Source organism: Mastomys coucha, unplaced genomic scaffold (genome assembly GCF_008632895.1).
Source record: "Mastomys coucha isolate ucsf_1 unplaced genomic scaffold, UCSF_Mcou_1 pScaffold23, whole genome shotgun sequence".
NCBI classification, from domain to species: Eukaryota; Metazoa; Chordata; class Mammalia; order Rodentia; family Muridae; genus Mastomys; species Mastomys coucha.
Window position 1 is genome coordinate 67,429,271 of NW_022196906.1, and position 15,534 is coordinate 67,444,804.

At 46.8% G+C, this 15,534-nt stretch overlaps 1 pseudogene; it reads left to right on the forward strand.

The window, feature by feature from the left end:
- Window positions 1-13,302: 13,302 nt before the first annotated feature.
- LOC116073646 overlaps window positions 13,303-15,534 on the forward strand; it is a 5,677-nt pseudogene continuing 3,445 nt past the window's right edge.

Genomic DNA, 15,534 nt, shown 5'->3' on the forward strand with positions numbered 1-15,534 from the left:
GGCTCCTGAGAAACTACACAAGTGATCCCTCTCATACACATGAAAAAGAGAAGGGGGAGGAGAAGGGAGAAGGGAGCAGGGTGGGGGAGGGGGGCTGAAGGCAGAGAGAGAAGAGGAGAAAGAGACCTGGGTTGAAATATAGATTCATTAAATAGTTCTGATTCAAACACATGAACTAGCTCTTCTTACATAAAAGTAACTAGGTGGTTCTCAACCTGTGGGTCTCAGCCCCTCTGGGGCGTCACACTTCCCTATGTCCTCCATATCAGATATTTACACTTTGATTTGTAACAGTAGCACGATTAATTATGAAGTCATAGTGAAATCATTTTATAGTCAGGAGTCACAACATGAGGAACTGTAGGAAAGGGTCAACGTTAGGAAGGTTGAGAACCGTTGAAGTAAATGATTTTAAAAGATCCAAGTAGAAAATCCAAAGGTGTCATTGGATCTGTGTTTCAAGTGTCCTGCCTTTCCTTGGCCTACGAAGCACTGGGCACTTCTTAGTTGTCGTGCTGGGCATACTGGGAAATGATCCTGTGGATAGATTCTGACCTTTTGAGTGTTTGGTTGCCATAACTTTGTTCTCTGGTAGTGGGCTCAGCAGAACCTTTAAGATATATGTATGTGTTTGGGGTCTAAGGCGATGACTCAGTGGATAAATACCTCCCTGTGAGGTCAAGGACCTGAGTTCGGGTCCCTGGCACCCATGTAAATGCTGGGCTGGGAGGCAGAGACAAAAGGATCCTGGGTTTCCCTGGCCTGTTAGTATAGTTCAGCCGTTCTCAACCTTCCGGATGCTGTGACTCTTCATACAGTGCCTCATGTAGTGCTGACTGCCCCCCCCAACCATACAATGATTTTTCATTGCTACTTCATAACTGTAAGTTTGCTACTGTTATGGATTGTAACGTATATATATCTGTGTTTTCAGATGGTCTTAGGCGACCCCTTTGAAAGGGTCATTTGACCCCCCCCAAAAGAGTGGAGACCCCCGGTTGAGAACTGCAGGTGTAGTCCAAACAGCCAGCTCCAGGTCCCCTTAGGGACTCTGTCTCAACAAATCAGGTGAGGAGTGATAGAGAAAGATATGGACCTCCACAGCCTCCACATGTGCATGTATATGTGAGTACACCTACCACACACATGCACACACATGCACACACAAACACACAAACACATACATACATGCACACAAACACATACACACATGCACACACAAACACACATGCACACACACATACACACATGCACACATGCATACAAATACACATGCACACACACATGTACACACACATGCACACAGACATGAACACATGCGCACACATATGCATACACACACGCATACATATGCACACACATGCACACAAACACAAACACACACATGCACACAAACACACGCACACAAACACAAACATGCACATGCATACACACACACACACACACACACACACACAGAGCTGTATCAGTTTTAGAGAAGAAAGAATTACTGTTCCTCATGAGTCCCATTCATGTTTCTTTTATCACTTGAAAAAAGTCAGGGAAAGGCATGTTGATCTCTTTTGTGGTGAAGGAAATAAAATGGTTTTTACTTGTGGGATTTCTGACCAGTAAAAAGGGGCTGTTTGAGACTTTCCAACAAAGCTGGAAAAGGACTGGGAATGAGACATTATTGTGTTGAAATACATCTGAAGGGGCAGGAGAGGGCCCAGAGCTCAATTCTCAGCACTCATATTGAGTGGCTCACAACCACCTGTCACTCTAGGCCCAGAGGATCTGGTGTCCTCTTCTAGCCTCTGTGGGCACCTGCACACAGGTGGTATCCATACAAGTAAAAATAAAGATAAATCTTCTAGCAGAGGCATCTGAGGGGAGAAGCCAGCATTTTCTGGGAAGGCACCAGGAAGGAGATATACAGGGAATCATTCGGCTCCATCCACACTGCGGCATATGATGTGGGCATGACACCCAACTTCTTAGCTATACACAGAGGGCATTTGTGCCTTCTTCTGAGTCAATGCTCTGCACGTGATAGAGAGGACATTGAAATTGGCACAGGAGATTCACAGATGCAAAACTGTCCGGCGTTCTATAACATTGGATTCCTGTCGGGTACTGTGTTAGGTCCAGAAGGCCCTACCTTGCATGGTCAAAAGAGCGTGGCCTGCTAAGGAAAGGCACTGGTGAAAATGGGTATTTTGAGCTGGGTCAAGAAAGCACCAGAGCTCTCAAAGATGAGCTTCCATGGAGAGGTAGACTCTAGCCCGGTTGGTCCCTCAGGTCTGCACCAGAACATTGCTGCAGGTGGACTGAGAACACCTGTGGGGAAGAGGAGCGCCCTCTGAACAGGGGAACAGCAGGTATCCTATTACCTGCTATCAATTCTGTGACGTTGAGACATCACCGACTGTGAAGACAGGCTGTGGTGCAAAGTGAGCCCTACACCCAGCTCAGTGGCTTCCTTGTACTTCCATTTTTTTCATCACTAATAGGAACTGTTGTATCCGAGTTCTGTAAAGAGGGCACGAGAGTGTTGAAAGGGGGTGTTTAGCGCATTGCTGGTGTGGCATGGCCATTCTACACGTTCTCTTTGGTTTTATACGTTTAGTTGCCTTCTTTTCCCTGACATTTTAAAAGATCCATTTAGTGTGTGTGTGTGTGTGTGTGTGTGTGTGTGTGTGTGTGTGTAGGTGCCTGCATGAATTTATATGTACCATATTAGATGCACATGCAGGTGCCCACAGAGGCCAGAAGAGGGAATTGGTTCCCTTGGAGCTAGAGTTACATATGGTTATGAACTGCCTATCCTGGGCTGGGAACCAAACCCAGGTCCTCTGCAGGAGCAGCCAGTGCGCTTAACTGCTGAGACAACTCTCCAGCTCCAGTCTCCTGTTATTATTATTATTTTTTTTAATTCTCCCTCTCTTTATCTCCAAACCATACCCTATTCCCCATTATCTTATGTTACAGTTTGAATCTGAAATATCCTTCCCAGGAACATATTGAATACTTGGCTTGTGGTGCAGCTGAAACCAATGGAGCCCTTAGAAGACTGGCTTTCACTGACAGGAGAGGGACATCGCTGGTGGGCTTCTAACATCTTCCTCTTCCTGTCCCTAGTTGTCAACCTGAAGAGGTCAGCTCAGGAACATTAGAAAGTTCCACCCGACCCTTCCCCTCCTGAAAGAGGAAGATCATAAAGAACAAAGGCACCCCTCCCCTCCAGAAGGGCTAATTACATTCCTCAGACCACAGGGAGGAGGGACTGACCACCGGCCACCTGTGGGTAGGGGTAGGCACCTCATTCCCTATAGACCAATCAGTTTAAAAGTCACACTGTTCTGCCAATCACATTGTACATAATGGCTGCTGCCTGGAGATCTGTATAAAGGCTTGCCGGATGGGCTGCGTGTGGTCATTCTCTCTCTCCATGTGCAGGGCAACCGCAACATGTTGGAACAATAAATTCCTCTTGCTTTTTGCATCGATTCCTGGCTCTGCGCCATTCACTCAGTGAGTCGCCAATAAGCTAAGGCTCTCTAGAGATGCATGGAGTCTGCCACCTGCTCCTGCTACTAAGCATTCTACCTGGCCTTCCCCACCTGGATGGACTACATTCTCAAAACCACGAGCCAAAATAAGTGTTTCCTCCCTTAAGATGTTTCTTTGGTTGTCATAGCAACTCAGAAGTCACCGAGATAGCTTGTCTTGAAAAACACAATGAAAATTGTATGATCCAGGGCTGGAGAGATAGCTCAGAGGTTAAGAGCACTGGCTCTTCTTCCAGAGGCCCTGAGTTCAATTCCCAGCGACCACATGGTGGCTCACAAACATCTGTAATGAGATCTGGTGCCCTTTTCTGGCATGCAGGCATATGTGCAGGCAGGACACTGCATATATAATAAATTAACAGTCAATACAATGCAGATGGATGGTGGTGTTACTCATTTCCTTACGCTTGGCAGGTATGTTTGTTACTCTTCCCCATGACCAAACTTTATTATGTTTAGAATTAAATGCCCATCCTTTGGTATAACCAACATTTTAAATGCCTTTCTCATGGACTGGTCCTTCCTTCTTCTGGTTTGCAGGCATACATGCAGGCAGAGTGCTGTATACATAATAAACAAATCTAAAGAAAGAAAGGAAGGAAGGAAGAAAGAAAGAAAGAGAAAAAAAAGTATGAAAGAAATAGAAAGTCATTTGATCATCATTTTTATTCTGTCATAATAAAAACCGTGAAGAAACTAAGAATCAAAGGAGCAAACCTGCTGGGCGGTGGTGGCGCACGCCTTTAATCCCAGCACTTGGGAGGCAGAGGCAGGCAGATTTCTGAGTTCGAGGTCAGCCTGGTCTACAGAGTGAGTTCCAGGATAGCCAGGGCTCTACAGAGAAACCCTGACTCGAAAAACCAAAAAAAAAAAAAAAAAAAAAAAAAAGAAAGAAAGAAAGAAACCAGACAAAAGCCTCCGAAAATTAAACAACGAAATCCCATCAATAAGTAGACAAGTGAACCAAATAGATGGGAAAAAGAGCTATGCCTGGCCAAAATAGGAGAAACAAAACAAAACCACCCTTAGCCATCAGAGAGATGCAAATTAAAAGGGTGTCATGAGGGGCCTGGAGAGATGGCTCAGCAGTTAAGAGCACTGACTGTTCTTCCAGAGGTCCGGAGTTCAAATCCCAGCAACCACATGGTGGCTCACGACCATCTGTAATGGAATCCGATGCCCTCTTCTGGTGTGTCTGAAGGCAGCTACAGTGTACTCACATAAAACAAATAAATTTTAAAAATAAAACAGGGAAAAAACCAAACTACCAAATGCTTTTTTTTAGCCCTTTATTTTACATATATGAGTGCTTTATCTGCATGTATACCTGCAAGCCTGGAAAGGGCATCAGGTCCCATTATAGATGGTTGTGAGCCACCATGTAGTTGCTGGGAATTGAACTCGGGACCTCCGGAAGAGCACTCAGTACTCATAACTGCTGAGCCATCTCTCCAGCACCCCCTGCCCTTTAGATTTCAAATGCTTAATCAAGAAAATGATAACACATTCCTGTCTGAGTGTAGGAAAAGAAGGACCCTTAGACACTGCTGGTAAGAGTGTAAAATGGTAAAAACTCTGCAACCACTCTGGAAATCAATGTGGAGTTTCCTCATAACACTGAAAGCAGAACCATCCTATGATCCAACTCTACCACCCCCAGCTGCTGGGAGAGCACCCAGGGGAAGCTGAGCACATCACAGACACCAGAGCACCCACGCTTCTTGCTGCACCGTGCCACAGTATCCATCAACCAGACAGTGGAAATGCGATACACAGGCACAATGGAATTGTATTCAACCATATTTATTTATGGTGTCAGGCTTTACAACCTGAGTTTAGATCCCCTGAACCTAGGTAAAAGGCTGGACACAGTAGCTGAAATCTGAGCACCCACCTGCCAGGGCAGGAGGCAAAGACAGGAGAATGGATGACTCTTGCAGGCTGGCTAGCCTTGGGTACATAGCAGAGAAGAACAAATGAGAGAGACAAGCTGGAAAGCCAATTTTGATTCCATGTTGTCCTCTGACCTCCACATATTCACAATAGTACTGTGTACGTATACGTACGTACGTACACACACACACACACACACACACACACACACACACACACACCCCAGGATGGGGACACTACAGAGATCCTAATTCCTACACACACAGTAAATGCTAAAGTACTCCAAGGAACATAGCCAGGGAGGGACTCTCCAGTTGCTCTGTTATCAGCTTAGTTCCAGAGTCCTTTGAAGTCTTGGGAGGTCATTCCTCCTCGATGGGGGTGAATGGCAGAAGACAGTGAGTGTCCTGGAGGCCTGGCCGGTCTCAGCAGCTGGAAGCAATCCTTCCTCGGATGTGTTTGCTCAGTCTTGTCCCTGACTCTTGAATACAATTTTAAGTTAGGGTTTTTTATGCCTGCATCTGTGCTATTGACCATGTGTATACACACACACTCTGAGGGCAAGAGCCAGGCTTCAGTCATCCTCCTGTCCTCCCCCAGGCTCTAGCACAGGGCCACGTAGAAGACCGGCTGCAAGAACTTAGGATGGAAGATGGGATGGCCTGGGTAACCATGGAGGATCTGCTAATGGGAGTTTTAGGACTGAAGGCATCTCTCATTCCCAGTATGCTTAGAAAAGCCCTACAGTGTGCTAGCGGGGGTACGGCAAGCAGGTTAGAACAGTGGGTAACCCCAATTACAGAGACCTTGCCTACAGTCTTCCTGAAACAGCCGGACACACGCGTTATTACAGTGAAGCATTTTAGTCATTCAAACATAGAAGAAGAAAAACAACCCTCAGAAGTAAAACCACCGTGCACAGCTTACAAAGAACAAACACCAGAGTAGTAAAATAATATTCATTGAATAGCAGCTACGCATTCTAGCACTGCAAGGGCCGAAGAGAAAATCCTGAGATCACATGAGAGATGGCATCAAGAAGCAGGTAGGAAGGGCGGGAGAGATAGCTCAGCAGGTAGGCAGTGGCTGCTCCTCCATGGGACCTGAGTTTCAACTCCAGCACCCACAAAGCAATTCACAACCATGTGTGACTCCAATCCTACGGGATATGATGCCCTATTGTGGACCCTGTGAGCACTGCACACATGTAGTGCACAGATATACATGCTGGCAAAACACCCACACACATAATAATAATAATAATAATAATAATAATAATAATAATAATAATAATAATAATAATAAAGATTTTAAAGAAAGAATCGGGGAGCACAGCAGGACATGGTTGTGTATACCTGTAGTCTCAGCATTTTAGAGGCTGAGGCAGAATTGTCTAAGGCCAGTCTAGGTTACATAGTTGAGGCCTTGTCAACAAGAAAGGAAAGAAGGGAGCAGAGGGGACAGAGAAGGGAAGGAAACTTCTGGATTGTTTTCATGTGCCTGTCTGGTTTGCAGCATACCTGCAGACACATGCTAGCATCACTAGATCACACACATCACACTGTGGGTGCATGGAACCTCCCTCAGGCTGATTCAGACCTTGCCCTTGCCACACAAAAGCAACCCCACCTAGGGTGAGGTTTCCTAAAGAAAAGAGAGCTCCTCCAAGCGGTGGTGGCAGCACTTGCCTTTAATCCCAGCACTTGGGAGGCAGAGGCAGGCAGATTTCTGAGTTCGAGGGCAATCTGGTCTGCAAAGTGAGTTCCAGGACAGCCAGAGCTATACAGAGAAACCCTGTCTCGAACCCCCCACCCCACTCCACCCCACCCCCCCAAAAAAGAAAGGAGAGCTCCTTTGTTCCTGCCACTTCTCTGCCTTGAAGTTCCTGCTAGGAGCCACCACCTGCTGAGCTTCTAATCATTCCTGCCAGGTGAGTTGTTCTGTTAGCAACAAGAGTAACTAAGATGTCAGTCTTAGCCAGGCAGTGGTGGCACACGCCTTTAATCTCAGAACTTGGTAGGCAGAGGCAGGCAGATTTCTGAGTTTGAGGCTAGCCTGGTCTACAGTGTGAGTTCCAGGACAGCCAGGGCTACACAGAGAAACCTTGTCTCGAAAAAAAAAACCCAAAAAACAAAAAACAAACAAACAAAAAAAGATGTCAGTCTTGCAAATCCCAGAATGCAGAGCCGTGAGAAAATTAACTTCTGCAAATCACGTGGTCTTAGTGCTTCCTTATAGTAAGACTAACAGACAAAAAGACACAGGCCATCCTTGATTACACTGATGCTCGAGACCTAGGCTCAGATCATAACTGGTACAACTCATCCTAAGCAGAACACATTGCCCATAAATCAAGAATGCACTGGAGGCACCTACCAGCTTCATGGCAGCCATGGTTTTCCATCAGCAGTTCGTGGCTGATAGATATACCGTTCACAGCTAGCTCTTAGCCACGAAAGAGAGTATGCACAGTATAGCCTGGGAAGGATCAAAATTCACGAACTGGAGTATGCTTTACATTGAATACGTATCCTTTTGCATCATCAAGAAGTCCAAAAAAAAAAAAAAGCTTGTGTGTCTGAGTGTTAAAAGTACTTGCTGCTCAAGTCTGACAACCAGAGGGCAGTTCCCAACACGTGCAGTGGAGGGAGGCAGTTTCTAAAAGTTCACATGCATTTATACTCACCACATACACACACACACACAATTATTTTAAGTCAAATCATTATAACATGTAAGTTACTGCCTTAGTCAGGGCTTCTATTCCTGCACAAAACATCATGACCAAGAAGCATGTTGGGGAGGAAACAGTTTATTCAGCTTACACTTCCACATTGCTGTTGATGTTCATCAACAAAGGAAGTCAGGACAGGAACTCACCCAAGGCAGGAATTTGGAGGCAGGAGCTGATGCAGAGGCCATGGAGGGATGTTCTTTACTGGCTTGCTTCACTTGGCTTGTTCAGCTTACTTACTTATAGAACCCAGGACTACCAGGCCGGGGATGACACCACCCACAATGGGCCCTCCTACCTTGATGACTAACTGAGAAAATGCCTTACAGCTGGATCTCATGGTGGCATTTCCTCAAGGGAGGCTTTTTTCTCTGTGATAACTCCAGCTTGTGTCAAGTTGACACCCAAAACCAGCCAGTACAGTTAGAGACTGTCTATATATGCATACCTTTAAAAATTCACCTTAATTACAATGTAGCCCACACTTGTGATTCAGTGTATTAGTGTAAACATGTTTTTTTTGTTTTGTTTTGTTTTTCGAGACAGGATTTCTCTGAGTAGCCCTGGCTGTCCTGGAACTCACTCTGTAGACCAGGCTGGCCTCGAACTCAGAAATCCACCTGCCTCTGCCTCCCAAGTGCTGGGATCAAAGGTGTGCGCCACCACTGCCTGGTTTAGTGTAAACATGTTAAAAAACACTCACTAGTGGGCTGGAGAGATGGCTCAGTAGTTAAGAGCACTGACTGCTCTTCCAGAGGTCCTGAGTTCAATTCCCAACAACCACATGGTGGCTCACAACCATCTGTAATGAGATCTGATGCTCTCTTTTGGTGCGTCTGAAGACAGCTACAGAAGACAGCTACAGTGTAATCATATACATAAAATAAATAATTCTTTAAAAAAAAATGCCTCATTTCAGCCAGACTATGGTGGCACATATCTTTAATCTCAGCACTCAGAAGGCAGACAGGTATGACTCTGAGTTTGAGGCCAGCCTGGGCTACAGAGTTCCTGAACAGCCAGGAATAAATAATAATAATAATAATAATAATAATAATAATAATAATAAAATGAATTCCCCATATCAAGAATGTCATTGAGAACGCCGGGTGGTGGTGGCACACACCTTTAATCCCAGCACTTGGGAGGCAGAGGCAAGCGGATTTCTGAGTTTGAGGCCACCCTGGTGTACAGAGTGAGTTCCAGGACAGCCAGGGCTATACAGAAAAACCCTGTCTCGAAAACAAAAAAAAAAAAAAGAATGTCATTGAGAAGTTAGGAATATAATTCAGTTGGTAGAGTGCTTCCCTAAAGCACAATAAATTGTGGGTTCAATTCTGCTAGCCTTGGACATAACGAGGCTGGAGAGATGGCTCAAAGTACTGTTCTTGAAGAGGACTCAAGTCTGGTTCTCGGCACCCATTTCAGGTAACTCCCAACCACGTGTAACTCAGGCTTCAGAGGGACTGATGCCTTTTTCTGGGCCCCATGGATAACTGTGCACGTGTGTGTGTGTAGCCACATACAGAAAATTTTAAATCTTAAAAACAAATAAATCCTGGGGATGCTGCTTCGTGACCCTAATCTCAGCATTAGGGAAGCAGGAGAATCAAGTGCTCAAGGTCATCCTCAGCTACATGGTGCATTTGAAGCCGCCCCGACTTACAGGAGACCCTGCTTCAAATCTAAAGACCAAAAGGAGGAGTATGAGGTGCTTAGGTGGGTCCTGGTATGCAGCCAGACTCCAAATGCTGCCTTCATTCTCCTGTCCTCTACTAGAGCAGGGACCTTAAGACCTCCCCATGTTGTGACTCAGTGGGTAAAGTGCTCGCCATGCAAGTGTGAGGACTTGAGTTCAAATTCCCAGAAACTTGAGGAAAGCCAAATCTAGAGGGACCTAGCTATAAGCCCAGCATAGAAGCAGAGACAGGAGATTCCATAGAAGCTCCAGGGCCAGCTAGCCTGGGCTGTGCAGCAGCAAACAGGAGATCTTGTCTGAAACGAGGCGAGGGGGAAGGTAAGGACTGACACTAGAGGTTATCCTCTGACCTCCTCATGACACTTGTGTGCACGTACACATGTGTGTGCGTGCATGCACACACACTGAAGACTTGTGCGGTTTGCTGTTGTTGTTTGGTTTCTCTCTCTCTCTCTCTCTCTCTCTCTCTCTCTCTCTCTCTCTCTCTTTCTCTCTCTTTCTTTCTTTCTTTTAAAGAGGGTTTCTCTGTGTCCTGGCTGTCTGGAACTCACTCTGCAGACCTGGCTGGCCTTTAACGAATTGAGATCCACCTGCCTGTGCCTCTGGAGTGGTGGGATTAAAGGCGCGCTCTACCCCTGCCCAGCAAAGGGGTCTTTTTTTTTTTTTTAAGACTTCTTAGTACTTCCCATAATGTTAACTGAAGAGGCTGAAAGCATTCTAGAATAATGCAGAAGGCTCTGGAGAGAGTTCCTGGGAGTGAGCCATCTATTCCTTATAATACGTATCACAATAATTCATTGAGCAGCCACAGCACCCCTGCTGTGTACCGAACAGTTTATCCTATCACCTGCACCTCAAGAGCCCTAAGGACACAGACAGAGCACTCGGGCTGAGCGTAGCTAGTCCCGAATCAAAGAAGAAAACAGGAGGGCAGGGAGGGGCTCCATGTAATTGCCTCAGGAATTCCAGCTGAAGCCGGGGGAATGAGGCCCACTGGAGTCAGAGAGCTGGAGGGAGAGAAGGAAGGAATGCAGAAGTGGGTGTGGGTCCGCTTTCACTCCCTCCAGCATTTGCTGAAGGGTAAAGTCCACATCTCTCCTCCCTGGATGGGCCTCACTTAGAAATCATTCCCTTTCTAGAGGACCCAATGAAGAAAGAGGATGTCAGGCCCCCAGAGCTCTTGTGAGCTGGGAGGACCAACCTTTCTTTGCCTTCTTTAGGGTCACCCGGTTGCTCTGAAACCAAGGATGGAGTCAGAGGCTGCCCTTCCCCCTGTTATCCTCCCTCCTCCCCACAGAGCACTTCCCTGCGCTAGAGAGGAAGTCTTTCCAGTCCCTCCCTAGCCCCACCCCCACCCCCTTCACTGTCCCCAGGGTTGTTGACACCAGAAGAGAACCTGAAGAGCCTAAGAGGTTTTTCCTAGAGCGCTACTGCCGCAGGGACACCAGAGGATGTACTGCTGACCAGTAGGGGCCCTGGCAGGGAAGGCCAGATCTGAAAGGCATCCAGAAGCCTTTGTCACCTGCCGCCCACAGGGATTAGCAACCCAACTGGCTATGTTGTGGTTATCAGTTTAAAATTCCTACCTGGCCCGGAGGTTGTGCTGTGCTGTGCTCTGCTCTGCATCTGTTGCCCCTCCAGGTGAGGTTTGCCTGTGTGGCTGCTGTCTTCTTCTTAGGTTGATGTGAGGACCTTTATTTCGCAAAACCAAAGCCAGGCTTCACTTTACACTAGTAGGAAACGGTCATTGCCCTAAGACAACATCAATTCTGAACTGGAAAAAAAAAAAAAAAACAAAAAGGAAGAGTTTTTGAGATCAGGAGCCTGGCTCCTCCTGGGTCAGTCCACGCCGCCTCCCACAACTGTGTCTGCACTAAGCCGCTGTGATGGTATAGTTGTGATCTTTTGAGCCTTTCCAGATCATCACTGTCTTCCCACGTCCAAGCCCACCACTGAATCACAGGAGCAAATAGATCCAGAAGGTGCTCCTCTATGAGTAACGAAGAGTATGGCGTGCCCTGTGCAAGAGGCTGGAAGTCAGACATGATGGGAGGCTTTGGCACGAGGAGTGTGTGTGAGTGTGTGCATGTGTGTCTGAGTGTGGATACGTTTTGGTCTGTGTGTCTGTCTGTCTATCTGTGCGTCTATGTGTTTCTATGTGTGTGTATGCAGATGTGGTAGCAGATCCTGACATCTGTGGCCATTGTAACAGACAGAGTGCTTCTCTCTGTTAGCTCACCCATGGTTGAACCAGCTTGTCTTGTCTTGGCAGTGCATCCTTTTAAGAGCCTGTACCGTATCAACTGCTTCTGGGGTGGTAGGAGGACAATTACGTGACAGCCTAGAAAGAGTCCCTATGCAGCAATATCTTATGGGGGGGGTTACTTTTAATGCAGGGAGGGTCCTTCCAGAGCAGGAGTTGATGGGTGGCACTGGGAACAAGCTCTGTAGACAGGAGAAACCTGTTTATCTTCACACTCCAGGGAGGCCATCAGTCTTCTGTGACAGCAGTACTGTAGGGAGCACATTCCAGGAGGGAGATAGGGGTTCCCCTGGCCAAGTGGCCTTCTCCCGAGGAGCAGAGGGGTCTAATGAGATAAAATGGGCCAGAGCAGCAGGAAGCCAGTTCCATCTTTCCTCCAAGTCTTCAGAAGAAACTGATCAAAGGGGAATGGGTATTTGTGAAGAGCTGAGAAAACTTGAAAGAACGTCAGAGTAGGTCTGGATATTTGTTTCTGTTTGTCAGGTTTCTGGGGCAGTCTGCTTTTTCTCTAGCCCCACTTCTCCCCAAGGGTGTAGCTTTTCTAGACACTAAGGTGTGTGTGTGTGTGTGTGCACGCGCACGCAAAGAATATATGTGTAAGGGATCTATATCTATCTATCTAACTCCAGATAATAATTCGAGAGCTTATCCTGTGTATCTTTATGAGTTGAGAAAAGAGTTGGATAGTCCCATCGGATTTTGACATTTTTAATATCTATAAAAGCAAACCTTTTCAACAATGTTCTTGTCTGTCTCTTTGGCCTCAAAAAGAAAGGCTCATGCTAAAGAGAAACCAAATTGTGTGTGTGTGTGTGTGTGTGTGTGTGTGTGCTGAGGGGCATTTTTTTTTTTTAGATCAAAGAGTTTCATTTGGTGTCTGTCCTTCCCTCTTTTTCCTCCCCAACCCCCACCCCAGATCTGTTTGCAAAAAGCTCAGATCTTTTTTTCCCACACACACACAGACTGACCTGATAGTGGAGGAATGAGTGGGGGAGGGGCAGCTCCGGTATGGGATGTAGCCTATTCTACACCAGCGCTCCCTGATCTAAAGAAGATTCTGGTAGGAAGAGACTGCACACTCCCCATACGGGAAGGAAGTATAAGAAATAAGGCAAGCCTCCGTTTTCGTATTTTAAGGACAAAGAGCAGAAGCGTCTTCGCCATGGCTGCGCCTACCCACGGCCACAGCAGTCTGTACAGCAGACAGTGAGCTGTTCCAGGCAGTGGGCTGGGTCCATGACAATATGCTGCAGGAGGCACCACCCCTGGGCTCCTGATGAGGAAACTGGAGTTGGGCCTCGCGCGTTAACTAGCCACCGACTGTTTCCACTTGGTCCTTATACCTTCACATCCAAGCTCTTAGTCCCGATGCGCTCAGTGTTACCATGTGCAATGATGCATTTAAATCGAATGAGGGACTTCTCTGACAAGTGTCAGGCAATACACCGTCCAAGACAATGCAAACAGAATTAGAACCATATGCTGATAAACATGGAAATCTTTGTGAGAGAGATCCTGGCTGTGCTGACAGATGGAGACGTTGTATTCATCATTGACTCCTGCACATCTGGAAACGGAGGCTAGCCTTGAAATCCGATGTATTCCAGACACACAGCCCCCACCTCCCCGCCTTGGAAAAACCTTTGTTGGGTCCTGCTGTGCCCTCCAGCTACCATCCTGTTCTCTCTTCCTTTTCCCTGCCAAACTTTCTGAATGAAAAATGGAGCCCCTCACTCTCCCATTTCCTCAGCCCCGCCCCCCACCCCACCCCGCTCCCCCCACTTCCCCGCCCCCACGAGCTTGTTTCCTCCCCTGCTCTCTTGAAACCTTCAAGAGGTCATAGGCTGACTAGACAACTCATTTCCATTATTTCTCCATCTTCATCCTCCTTACATTGCTCAAGCATTTGAGCTGCCCATTTACCAACTCATCATCCTGCCCTGTGTGAGCTCAAGTGTCTCTGCTGTGACTCTACCACAGCGACCCAGTGTGGCCTCGGAGGGACCTCTGCCTCACTTCCTTCTCTCCCTGGCCTCCCTGGTGATGTCATTGAGTTCTTGCTGTTCCAGTGACCCTTGATGAAGAAGACACCTGTGGTTGGTGTTCCAGGGGGGAAAAAGATGGAACCAGGAGCCTAGCCATTGCTTCTTAAGCTAGTTGGTAGGCTCTAGAGAATTTGCTGAGTTTCTTAAGCTTCATTTTCCTGGTCAGTAATTTTAGGATGGCAGTAGATACTAAACCTCAAGCCAGACCTCAAGTACCTTGAAAGACTTAAGCATGTTGCAGATATGAAAATATATGTTGTAAAAGTGTCAGTATTGGTATCACCATTGTTTATTTTAAAGTTGTTAATTGTTGTGTGGTATGTATGTATGTATGTATTAAGTATGGGTGTGTGTGCACTCGTGTATGTGGAGGCCAGCTGTTAATGTCAGGTGTTTTCCTCTATTACTCTCCAATCTCTCTCTCCCTTTCTCTCTCCCTACACCTCTGTGTGTGTGTGTGTGTGTGTGTGTGTGTGTGTCTGTCTGTCTCTCTCTGTCTCTCTCTGTCTCTGTGTGTGTGTCTGTCTCTGTCTCTCTCCCTCTGTCTCTCTGTCTCTGTCTGTCTGTCTGTCTTTTTTTTTTTTTGGTTTTTCGAGACAGGGTTTCTCCATAGCCCCGGCTGGGGCTGTCCTGGAACTCACTCTGTAGACCAGGCTGGCCTCGAACTCAGAAATCCACCTGCCTCTGCCTCCCAGGTGCTGGGATTAAAGGCATATGCCACCACTGCCCGGCTGTCTATCTGTCTTAAACTGGGGTTTACTATATAGTCCTGTGTCCAGAGAAAGGAAGAGAGAACAGGATGCTAGCTGGAGGGCACACAAGACCCAGGTCTAGGTCTAGACTATTCTGGCTTCAAACTCACAGTCTCTGTCTCCCAAGTCCTGGGCTTAAAAAAGCATGACCTGGAGCTGGAGAGATGGCTTAGCAGTTAAGAATACTGATTGCTCTTCCAGAGGTCCCAAGTTCAATTCCCAGCAACCACATGAGGTGGCTCACAACTGGAATCCTATGCATCAGACTTCAGATCACAGGGGAAAAGCCTCTTAGTCTTGGGATCAGAGAGACCTGGATTCAAACCTTTACCTCCACAGGATGGATGATATCCAGCAATTCATTTCATCTCTCTGAGTCTTAGTCTGCTCATGTATAAAGTGGAAACTACTACATATTGACTTGTGTCCTCTCAAAAGAAAGTGTATTAGCTGAGAAGTAGTAGCACACATCTTTAACTCTAGCTCTAGGAAGTCAGAGGCAGGTGGATCTCTGTGAGTTCGAGGCCAGCCTGGTCCACAGAGTGAATTCCAGGACAGCTAAAGCTACACAAAGAAACCCTGTCTAGAGAAACCTAA